The following is a 12,697-nucleotide window of genomic DNA, read 5'->3' on the forward strand; positions in this document are numbered from 1 at the left end:
CTACGTGTCTACGTGTCTACGTGTCTGCGTGTCTTCGTGTCTACGTGTCTACCTGTCTACGTGTCTACGTGTCTGCGTGTCTGCGTGTCTTTGTGTCTACGTGTCTACGTGTCTGCGTGTCTACGTGTCTTTGTGTCTACGTGTCTTTGTGTCCACGTGTCTTCGTGTCTACGTGTCTACCTGTCTACGTGTCTACGTGTCTGCGTGTCTGCGTGTCTTTGTGTCTACGTGTCTACGTGTCTGCGTGTCTACGTGTCTTTGTGTCTACGTGTCTTTGTGTCCACGTGTCTTTGTGTCTACGTGTCTTTGTGTCTACGTGTCTTTGTGTCTACGTGTCTACGTGTCTGCGTGTCTACGTGTCTACGTGTCTACGTGTCTGCTTGTCAACGTGTCTACGTGTCTTTGTGTCTATGTGTCTGCGTCTTTGTGTCCACGTGTCTGCTTGTCTATGTGTCCACGTGTCTGCTTGTCTTTGTGTCCACGTGTCTATGTGTCTTTGTGTTTGCGTGTCTACGTGTCTTTGTGTCTATGTGTCTGCATGTCTATGTGTCTGCGTGTCTATGTGTCTGCGTGTCTATGTGTCTGCGTGTCTATGTGTCTACGTGTCTTTGTGTCTATGCGTATTTGTGTCTACGTGTCTTTGTGTCTACGTGTCTGCTTGTCTATGTGTCTACGTGTCTGCTTGTCTATGTGTCTACGTGTCTACGTGTCTACGTGTCCACGTGTCTACGTGTCTTTGTGTCTACGTGTCTACGTGTCCACGTGTCTTTGTGTCTACGTGTCTGCTTGTCTACGTGTCTACGTGTCTTTGTGTCTAAGTGTCTACGTGTCTACGTGTCTTTGTGTCTACGTGTCTGCTTGTCTGCGTGTCTACGTCTCTGCTTGTCTATGTGTCTACGTGTCTGCTTGTCTATGTGTCTACGTGTCTACGTGTCTTTGTGTCTACGTGTCTACGTGTCCACGTGTCTACGAGTCTGCGTGTCTACGTGTCTACGTGTCTGCTTGTCTTCGTGTCTGCGTGTCTGTGTCTACGAGTCTGCGTGTCTGCATGTCTATGTGTCTACGAGTCTGCGTGTCTACGTGTCTACGTGTCTACGTGTCTACGTGTCTACGTGTCTTCGTGTCTGCGTGTCTACGTGTCTACGTGTCTACGTGTCTGCGTGTCTATGTGTCTGCGTGTCTATGTGTCTGCGTGTCTATGTGTCTGCTTGTCTATGTGTCTGCTTGTCTATGTGTCTACGTGTCTACGTGTCTGCTTGTCTACGTGTCTACGTGTCTACGTGTCTACGTGTCTTTGTGTCTACGTGTCTACGTGTCTACGTGTCTTTGTGTCTACGTGTCTTTGTGTCTACGTGACTTTGTGTCTACGTGTCTGCGTGTCCAGGTGTCTTTGTGTCTACGTGTCTGCGTGTCTACGTGTCTACGTGTCTACGTGTCTACGTGTCTTTCTGTCTATGTGACTTTGTGTCTACGTGTCTGCGTGTCCACGTGTCTTTGTGTCTACGTGTCTGCGTGTCTACGTGTCTACGTGTCTACGTGTCTGCGTGTCTGCGTGTCTGCGTGTCTGCGTGTCTACGTGTCTACGTGTCTGCTTGTCTGCGTGTCTACGTGTCTACGTGTCTACGTGTCTACGTGTCTACGTGTCTTTGTGTCTACGTGTCTTTGTGTCTACGTGACTTTGTGTCTACGTGTCTGCGTGTCCAGGTGTCTTTGTGTCTACGTGTCTGCGTGTCCAGGTGTCTTTGTGTCTACGTGTCTGTGTGTCTGCGTGTCTACGTGTCTACGTGTCTACGTGTCTACGTGTCTTTCTGTCTATGTGACTTTGTGTCTACGTGTCTGCGTGTCCACGTGTCTTTGTGTCTACGTGTCTACGTGTCTGCGTGTCTACGTGTCTGCGTGTCTGCGTGTCTGCGTGTCTGCGTGTCTTCGTGTCTGCTTGTCTGCGTGTCTGCGTGTCTACGTGTCTACGTGTCTGCTTGTCTACGTGTCTACGTGTCTGCGTGTCTGCGTGTCTGCGTGTCTACGTGTCTACGTGTCTACGTGTCTTCGTGTCTACGTGTCTTCGTGTCTACGTGTCTACGTGTCTACGTGTCTTCGTGTCTACGTGTCTACGTGTCTACGTGTCTACGTGTCTTCGTGTCTACGTGTCTACGTGTCTTCGTGTCTGCGTGTCTGCGTGTCTGCGTGTCTGCGTGTCTGCGTGTCTGCGTGTCTACGTGTCCAAGTGTCCTTGTGTCTATATGTCTTTGTGTCTGCGTGTCTGCGTGTCTGCGTGTCTGCGTGTCTGCGTGTCTGCGTGTCTACGTGTGTTCGTGTCTACGTGTCTACGTGTCTACCTGTCTTCGTGTCTACGTGTCTACGTGTCTACGTGTTTACGTGTTTTCGTGTCTACGTGTCTGCTTGTCTACGTGTCTACGTGTTTTCGTGTCTACGTGTTTTCGTGTCTACGTGTCTTCGTGTCTACGTGTCTGCTTGTCTACGTGTCTACGTGTCTACGTGTCTACGTGTCTACGTGTCTTCGTGTCTACGTGTCTACGTGTCTACGTGTCTACGTGTTTTCGTGTCTACGTGTCTACGTGTCTACGTGTCTTCGTGTCTGCGTGTCTGCGTGTCTGCGTGTCTTCGTGTCTACGTGTCTACGTGTCTTCGTGTCTAATTGTCTACGTGTCTACGTGTCTACGTGTCTACGTGTCTGCTTGTCTACGTGTCAACGTGTCTACGTGTCTACGTGTCTAATTGTCTACGTGTCTACGTGTCTACGTGTCTACGTGTCTACGTGTCTGCTTGTCTACGTGTCTTCGTGTCTAATTGTCTACGTGTCTACTGTTACGTTCCCCAGTTTCTGTGTTGTAGTTTGTGTTTCAGGTAATGGCTTCCTGAAGTTCTCTAAGCAGCTGATTGGTCGGCCCCATTGCTGATTCGAGAGCTGACCCCGCCCCCTCGTCAGGACGCAACTGTCTCCAATTAACAACCCCACCTAAAGCTATATAAGCCAGTGTTCTGTTGAGACACAGAGATGATTGCAGAGAGATATTTGCTGAGAGAGGAGGTTGATGGCAGAGGGTGATATATGTTGGTTGTTTCTCAGAAAGAGAATTTGGTATGTACTTACTTAGTTGTTGCTGAGAAACCTTATTATGTTCTGTTTTAGTTTGTTGCTCAGAGAGAGAGCTTCTTTAATGTCCTGAATTTTTCTCAGTTTAGTTGTGAAATTGTTGGTTATTCTGTTTCCTTTGCTCCCAGGGGGGAAGGGGAAGGCACCTAGGGAGTGCTTAGGCAAGAGGCCCGCGGGCATACATATACCCGTAGTAATTTACTGTCTATGCCCACTAGGAAAGACCTGGGCGGACCATCCCCTGTATTTTGGTTAGTGCACCAGGTGGTGCTAGTTAGGTAAGTAGTGGGTAGGCAGGTAAGGTAGGAGAGGGGGCTTTTATATTTACTTTCTTTGCTTTGGTTCCGTCCAGCCCCTTTTCCCCAAACTTACCGTGTGAAGGAATAAATTCCCAGTAAACGGTATTCTCTGCCTTTTTGTCATCCTTGCTCACACCTACACTTCCATACCTTTTTCACACCACGGAGAGTTAAGTTGTAGCAGGGTGTTGCGTTCCCTCTTTCTAGAGGCGTGCGTAACATAATGGGGGCTCATCCGGGATTCCATTAAACCCACCTGACCCTGCTGCACTGAGCTCTCTGTGATTTGTGATTGAGGTGTGATGGTAGGTTGTGAGTTTGGGTGACTAGTTTAGTTTGTGTGTTCAGTGGACTTCTCTGTACAAGATGGCTGCCTCAGCCATCTCCAAGTTTTTTGAAGCGCCCTCTATTGATTCTTTGGTGAGGTTTCGGAAAGCAGACCTTTTAGCTGTAGCTGACCATTATGGATTTGTTATCCCTGAGAAAGCCCTAAAGGCTGAGCTTTTGGTGCTAGTCAGGGAGGGTTTAGTGAGAGAACACATTCTCTCGTTGAAAGATGATGAGAGGGAGGCTTCAGGAGAGGAGACGAGTAGACCTTCCGTTGCCAAGTCGGAAGACAGGGCGGAGGAAGGGGTTGCTCGTACCCCCTTTACATTGCCCCGATTCTATCCTTTATCTTCTGCTTCAGGTCGATCAGGCGGGACCGCTAGGCTGAAGGTGAGGGCTGGCCCAGTTAGAAATGGAGCAAAAAGATAAAGAGAGACAGATGAATTTTGATCTTGAAATTAGGAGACTGGAAATTGACAAGGAGGTGAGGATCCGACAACTGGAGCTAGACGCTGGCTCCAGTGCGACTCCAAAAGCTGCTTATCATCAAGCCCACTTTGATGTAAGTAAAAATATAGCTTTAGTCCCTCCATTCCGAGAGTCGGAAGTTGATTCCTATTTCTCTGCTTTTGAGCGTGTGGCCGCTGCGCTACATTGGCCACCCGAGGTTTGGCCGCTCCTGTTACAATGTAAATTGTCTGGGAAAGCCCAGGAAGTAGTAGCTGCTCTCTCCCTGGAAGACAGTTTACAGTATGATATAGTTAAAACTACCGTGTTGCGGGCTTATGAGTTAGTGCCTGAAGCTTATAGACAGCGCTTCAGGAACCACAAAAAAACATCTCAACGTACTTTTGTTGAGTTTGCTAGGGACAAAGAGTCTCTGTTTAATCGCTGGTGTTCAGCCAGCAAAGCTAACACCTTTGCTGATATTCGGGAGTTGATGCTGTTGGAGGATTTTAAAAGCAACCTCCCTGATAGAATTGTAGTTCATTTAAATGAACAGAAAGTGGTGACATTGGCCCAGGCAGCAGTGTTGGCAGATGAATACGCTTTGACACACAAGACTGTCTTTGGTGCATCTCGTTTTGAAGGCCGAACGATTATGTCATCAGTGCCTCGTTCAGGTCGCTTTTCCTCTGATAACCCTAAGCCTTTTCATGAGATCCGTGAATGTTTTTACTGTCACCAAAAGGGTCATGTGATTGCGGACTGCCCGGTTTTGAAAAATAAACCGAAAAAGTCCCTGTCACCGTCCCCAAAAATGAAAAGTGTGGGTTTAGTCAAGTCTATGGCTCGTCCGTTGGACCGAGATATTGATTCAGCATTTGAGAAACCAGATCCTGTCTATGCTCCGTTTATATCTGCCGGTTGTGTTTCCTTAACTGGAGAACAAGCTGATGGAAAGCCTATACGAATCTTACGAGACACCGGGGCGGCGCAGTCAGTAATCGTTACTGATGCTTTACCCTGGTCCTCTGAAACGTATTGTGGCTCTCATGTCATATTACAGGGGATCGAGACAAAAACAGTACCTGTACCATTACACTGGGTCGACTTAGTGTCAGACTTGGTATCAGGACGTTTCCGTGTTGGTGTAGTGTCTACACTGCCAGTAAAAGGAGTCACATTGTTACTAGTATTCCTTTTGAAATGCCAACATTTTTACCCCCTTAAAAACTAAGGCAGGGGAAAGCGAAATCGCGCCCCAATTACATGACATTCTTTTGTCTGTCACCCCCGAGAAGGTGATTGAATGTCAAAAGGGAGACATCAGTCTTCGCAAGTGTTTTGCTTTGGTAATTTCCATTGAGGAAGCTAAAACTAAGGAGACTGCCTACTTTATGGAAGAAGGAGTTTTGATGCGTAAATGGGCAGCTCATGACACCGTTAGTGACTGGAGTGAAGTGTGTCAAGTGGTTGTTCCTACACCGTTCCGACAGCAGGTGTTGTCACTCGCCCATGACCAGGCGTGGTCCGGACACTTAGGGATCACGAAGACTTATAACCGAGTCCTTCGACATTTCTTTTGGCCAGGTTTGAAGTCTGACGTTGTCCAATTTTGTAAAACATGCCACGTATGTCAACTCACTGGGAAAGCGAATCAAACAGTTCCTCGTGCGCCGCTCTGCCCGATTCCTGTGGTGGGGGAACCGTTTGAAAAAGTGCTAATTGATTGTGTAGGTCCATTGCCGAAAACCAGGTTAGGTAACCAGTTCTTACTAACAATAACGTGCAGTGCTACTCGATACCCAGAGGCTATTCCTCTACGTACAATAACGGCTAAGACTGTGGTGAAGGCACTAGTGAAGTTCTTCTCTATGTTTGGACTCCCTAAAGTAATCCAAACTGATCAGGGATCCAACTTTATGTCAAAGCTGTTCTCTAATGTGTTAAAGACGCTGTGTATTTCCCATCAGGTCTCCAGTTCGTATCATCCGGAGAGTCAAGGGGCTCTCGAACGCTGGCATCAGACGCTGAAGGCAATGCTACGCAAGTATTGCATGGATACCAGTACCGATTGGGATGAGGGGGTGCTCTTTGTCCTATTTGCTATTAGGGAAACCATACAAGAGTCCTTAGGGTTCAGCCCTGCTGACCTTGTTTGGACACACCCCAAGGGGTCCGCTGAAAGTTTTGAAGGAGCATATCTTATCTTCTACACCCAGTAGCGCCCCTAAAAATGTGTTGGATTATGTCAGTAAAATGCGGGAGAGACTGCACGCCGCATGTGCGTTAGCCCAAAACTCTCTCTCCTCTACTCAAAAACGCATGAAGTTGCATTATGACAAAAAGGCTGTTGGCCGTTCTTTTGCACCAGGGGATCAAGTTTTAGTTTTGTTGCCAATCCCTGGCTCATCTCTGTCAGCACGTTTTTCTGGACCATATCTTGTGGAAAAGAAACTCAGTGACACCAATTATGTGATAAAGACCCCAGATCGGAGGCGTTCTTCCCGAATATGTCATGTTAACATGCTGAAAGCATATTATGTGCGTGATTCTCCCAACAGCTCCTCAAGTAAGCCGGTCCAGCCCGCCATTTCCAGTGTGGCTGCGGTGGTGCTGAAGCCTGGCTGGGATCTAGAGGAGGATAAGGAGGATGGGTTGGAGTTACGCCATACGCTACAGCAGTGTGAACGCTTATGTAATTCAGAGATGCTGAAAGTTACCCTCTCAAATGGAACATTTGGATAAAGATCAAACTAAGGATCTTATCTTATTGATATACAGTTTTCTCACTGTGTTTCAGGATGTTCCAAGTCGCACGTCCATCTTGGAACATGACGTGGATGTGGGGAACGCTGTTCCTATAAGTCAGCATTCGTACCGGGTTAATGCAAAAAAAAGGGAGGTAATGAAAAGTGAGGTAGCTTATTTATTATAGAATGACATGGCAAAACCCAGTAACAGCTCCTGGAGTTCCCCATGTATTCTTGTTCCTAAGCCTGACGGTACGTCTCGCTTATGTACGGACTATCGTCGAGTAGATGCCGTTACAAAGTCTGATTCTTTTCCTCTACCTCGCTTAGACGACTGCATTGATAGAATTGGCTCTGCTGCTTACGTTAGTAAATTAGATTTGTTAAAAGTTTATTGGCAGGCGCCTCTGACCTCTCGAGCTTCTGACATCTCGGCTTTCGTTACGCCAGATAACTTCGTACAATATACTGTGATGCCCTTTGGAATGTGTAATGCACCTACTACTTTTCAGCGGCTAGTTAACATTGTGTTCGCGGATGTGCCGAATTGTACTGCTTATCTTGACGATGTGGTGATTCATTCGTCTACTTGGACTGATCATCTCGCCACCTTGAAAAGTGTTTCAGTGGTTGGCGAATGCTTCTTTAACCCTCAATTTGGCCAAGTGTGAGTTTGGGAAGGCTACAGTGACTTACTTAGGGAAACAAGTGGGACGAGGTCAAGTGCGCCCAGTAACTGGCAAAGTGGCAGCAATTGTTGCTTTTCCTGCTCCCAAGACTCGCTGCCAGTTGCGCCGATTCCTGGGGATGGTAGGGTACTATCGTACTTTCTGTAAGAATTTCTCGACGGTAGTAGCTCCCCTTTCATCTCTGCTTAGTCCGACGGTACCATTTAAGTGGTCCCAGGACTGAAACTATGCTTTTGAGTCCGCTAAAGCGCTACTTTGTAGTGCCCCAGTGCTTGCAGCCCCCAACTTTGACAAACCTTTTAAGTCGGAGGTAGACGCTAGTATAGTGGGGGTGGGTGCGGTTCTCTTGCAGGAAGATGAAGATGGAGTGGATCGACCCGTCAGTTTCTTCTCCCGTAAGTTCAACTCATGTCAGTCAAGGTACTCCACAATTGAACAGGAAACGCTGGCTTTATTGCTAGCATTACAGTTCTTTGAGGTATATGTGGGTTCCAGTGCCTTGCCTGTAATGGTCTTCATGGACCATAATCCTTTGGTGTTCTTGAAACAAATGTACAATCAGAACTGCCGCCTTATGCGGTGGGCTCTGATTGTACAAGGATATAATGTACAGATAGCCTATGTGAAGGACTCGGCAAATGTGGTTGCCGACGCTCTATCACGGGTTTAGTAACTGGGGATGCGTTGATTTTTGTTATTGCAAACTGTAAGTTTGCATATTTTGTGGTGGGCGTGTTACGTTCCCCAGTTTCTGTGTTGTAGTTTGTGTTTCAGGTAATGGCTTCCTGAAGTTCTCCAAGCAGCTGATTGGTCTGCCCCATTGCTGATTGGAGAGCTGACCCCGCCCCCTCGTCAGGACGCAACTGTCTCCAATTAACAACCCCACCTAAAGCTATATAAGCCAGTGTTCTGTTGAGACACAGAGATGATTGCAGAGAGATATTTGCTGAGAGAGGAGGTTGATGGCAGAGGGTGATATATGTTGGTTGTTTCTCAGAAAGAGAATTTGGTATGTACTTACTTAGTTGTTGCTGAGAAACCTTATTATGTTCTGTTTTAGTTTGTTGCTCAGAGAGAGAGCTTCTTTAATGTCCTGAGTTTTTCTCAGTTTTGTTGTGAAATTGTTTGTTATTCTGTTTCCTTTGTTCCCAGGGGGGAAGGGGAAGGCACCTAGGGAGTGCTTAGGCAAGAGGCCCGCGGGCATACATATACCCGTAGTAATTTACTGTCTATGCCCACTAGGAAAGACCTGTGCGGACCATCCCCTGTATTTTGGTTAGTGCACCAGGTGGTGCTAGTTAGGTAAGTAGTGGGTAGGCAGGTAAGGTAGGAGAGGGGGCTTTGATATTTACTTTCTTTGCTTTGGTTCCGTCCAGCCCCTTTTCCCCAAACTTACCGTGTGAAGGAATAAATTCCCAGTAAACGGTATTCTCTGCCTTTTTGTCATTCTTGCTCACACCTACACTTCCATACCTTTTTCACACCTCGGAGAATTAAGTTGTAGCAGGGTGTTGCGTTCCCTCTTTCTAGAGGTGTGCGTAACATCTACGTCTCTACTTGTCTACGTGTCTGCTTGTCTTTATGTCTACTTGTCTGCTTGTCTTTATGTCTACGTGACTACGTGACTACGTGACTTCGTGTCTACGTGACTTCGTGTCTGCTTGTCTACGTGACTTCGTGTCTACGTGACTTCGTGTCTGCTTGTCTACGTGTCTGCTTGTCTACTTGTCTACGTCTCTACGTGTCTGCTTGTCTTTATGTCTACGTGTCTGCCTGTCTGCCTGTCTGCCTGTCTGCCTGTCTGCCTGTCTACGTGTGTGCTTGTCTACGTGTGTCTGCTTGTCTACGTGTCTGCTTGTCTGTGTCTACTTGTTTACTTGTCTACCTGTCTGTGTGTCTACGTGTCTCCACCACTGCCTGCCAGCAGCCTCAGACACACTAAAAGAGGCATGTAATTATGCTGTGGCCTAAACTGTGCTGTAACTGGGGCTGAAGGTATTCAGAGGACTTGATCAGACTTTTCATTACAGTATTGTTGTAACTGGGTAATTACTCTGAGGGGTGTGGAAACTAAGGTTGGAGTTAGGGTTAGGATTATAACTAGGGTTAGGATTGAGCCGGGGTGTGGACATGAAGCTAGGGTTGGTGTTAGGGTTAGGATTATAACTAGGGTTAGGGTTGAGCCGGGGTGTGGACATGAAGCTAGGGTTGGTGTTAGGGTTAGGATTATAACTAGGGTTAGGGTTGAGCCGGGGTGTGGACATGAAGCTAGGGTTGGTGTTAGGGTTAGGATTATAACTAGGGTTAGGGTTGAACCGGGGTGTGGACATGAAGCTAGAGTTGGTGTTAGGGTTAGGATTATAACTAGGGTTAGGGTTGAGCCGGGGTGTGGACATGAAGCTAGAGTTGGTGTTAGGGTTAGGATTATAACTAGGGTTAGGGTTGAGCCGGGGTGTGGACATGAAGCTAGAGTTGGTGTTAGGGTTAGGATTATGGCTAGGATTAGCGTTAAGCCGGGTTGTGGACATGAAGCTAGAGTTGGTGTTAGGGCTAGCTTTGAGCCGGGGTGGGACGTGAAGTTAGAGCTAGGGAAGAATATCTGTCTACATATCTTTCTCACAATAGCAATGTATTACAGGTACAGTACTGTATATACAGTACAGGTGTGCTCTCTTAATTGAATCACTCTGATGTTGCAGATCCTTTTCCTGCACATGCAAATTTCCTGCAAAATGCAAATTGTAGTATATTCTAGATTTAAAAAGGCTTATCAATTATGTAATTTCCACTTTAAAATGTCAAACTTAATTTATCCTAACGAAAAATGTATCAACCTCTACAAAAATGTCCATTAATTATAATCCATATAATGATTCACATTTCCTGTTGCTGCAGGATTATTTTCCTGCTGTGAGAAACTGGACAAATTAAGATGGCACATCTATATGGTGAGGAGTGTTTAAACTGGGGTAAAGCTTATGATTCAACCTTCTCCCCTTATAATACCAAGGAGTGGTTGTGCTGATAAGTGACCAGGAGAACTAAATCCTCTCATCTCCAGGAGATGAGTGCTGACCTGTGACCTGGAATGTGTGTCCTCTCCTCCTTCTGATACCCAGGCTCTACTCCCTCCCTCCAGCTATGAGCTATTTTGATGCAGTTTTGATACAAAACTATAAAAGTTATAGTATTCCACATTCAGATGCGTTTCCTCGCTTGAAGTTGCAGACTTTTTACCTGAGGTAGATGGTGAACACTTCAGGACAGGTTTAGAGAGATAAATGCATGGTGTGTCATTTCTTGTTCAAATAACCAAAAGAAGATAAATAAGGTCAATTGAGGTTAAAAAAGAGGTAAGATGAAACTTGAAGATTACAAAAGGAATGAACATGTGCTTGTTGGTTAGGCTCAGAGCACCTCTGTGTATTCTAAACACCTCGTGTGAAGTTACTGGACTGCATAGATTTGGTTACAATGGATTGTACTGTATTCTTGATACCATCCCTGGGGGTGATTATGTATGATACCTGCCTCAATTGTTCTGGTGAACAATGACACACTGCCATGGCAGCTAGGATCAAATATGTGACAAACTTGCCTCACACAGCAACATTTATTCACACAAAGATACATGTATCCTAGGTAACGGGGGCACTTATGCCGGGATTTAATCTGACCTCGCCTGTCTACAATGCAACATTTAAAGGTAATTTCCTGCAGATGTTTACCTTGAATGCAATCTCCGCCTTTAAAAGCCACATTGTCGACAACCCAGGATCAGACTGAAGCCCGGTCTAAATCACTCTCTCTACTCTAGTAGGGCTCAGACCGTGATTTATCACAGGTCTGTCATACTGAAAACAGTGCCTTCAGAAAATATTTACAGCCATTAACTTTTTCCATATTTTGTTGTGTTGCAGCCTGAACTTCATATGGATTAATTTTTTAATTGTCACTGGCCATCACACAGTACTTGTCAAGACTCCCGCCGAAGTCGGCTCCTCTCCTTGTTCGGGCGGCGCTCGGGCGGTCGACGTCACCGGTCTTCTAGCCATTGCCGCTCCACCTTTCATTTTCCATTTGTTTTGTCTTGTTTTTCCGCACACCTGTTTTACATCCCCTCATCACTTTACGTGTATATTATCCTCTGTTCCCCCCATGTCTGTGTGTGTGTAATTGTTTGTTATGTGTCATGTGTGACGCTTCATGCTGTTTTTTCGCCGGGGCTTGTTTGGAACCCATTACGCAGTTGCGTCTGACTGTTTTCCTTCTGCCAAATAAAGTGTGCCTGTTCACTCATCTCTGCTCTCCTGCACCTGACTTCAGTTAACCAGTTGCGCACACTCCTGACAGTACCCCATAATGTCAATGTGGAATACTGTTTTTAGACATTGTTACAATTTAATTCAAAGGAAAAGCTGAAATGTCTTGAGTCAACCCTTTTTTATGGCAAGCCTACATAAGTTCAGGAGCAAAAATTCACTCTGTGTGCAATAATAGCATTTCAAATGATTTTTGAATGACCTCTTCTCTGTACTCCACACATACAATTATCTGCAAGGTCCCTCAGTCGAGCAGGGAATTTTAAACACAGATTCAACCACAAAGACCAGGGAGATTTTCCTATGCCTCGCAAAGAAGGGCACCTAGTGCTAAATGGGTAAAAAAATATACAATAAACAGACATTGAATATCCCTTTGAGCATGGCGAAGTTATTAATTACACTTTGGATGGTGTATCAATACACCCAGTCACTACAAAGTTACAGGTGTCGTTCCTAACTTAGTTGCTGGAGAGGAAGGAAACCGCTCAGGGATTGCGTGAAAAGAAAGAGTGAAAAGAAAGCCTGTACAGAATAAAAATATTCCAAAACATACGTTCTCTTTGCAACAAGGCACTGAAGTGATACTGCAAAAAATGTAGCAAAGCAATTCACTTTTTGTCCTGAATACGAAGTGCAATGTTTGGGGAAAATCCTATACAACACATTACTGAGTACCACTCTCCATGTTTTCAAGCATAGTGGTGGCTGCATAATGTTATGGGTATGTTTGTAATCGTTAAGGACT

This window comes from Salmo trutta, chromosome 4 (assembly GCF_901001165.1).
Source record: "Salmo trutta chromosome 4, fSalTru1.1, whole genome shotgun sequence".
Lineage (NCBI taxonomy): Eukaryota > Metazoa > Chordata > Actinopteri > Salmoniformes > Salmonidae > Salmo > Salmo trutta.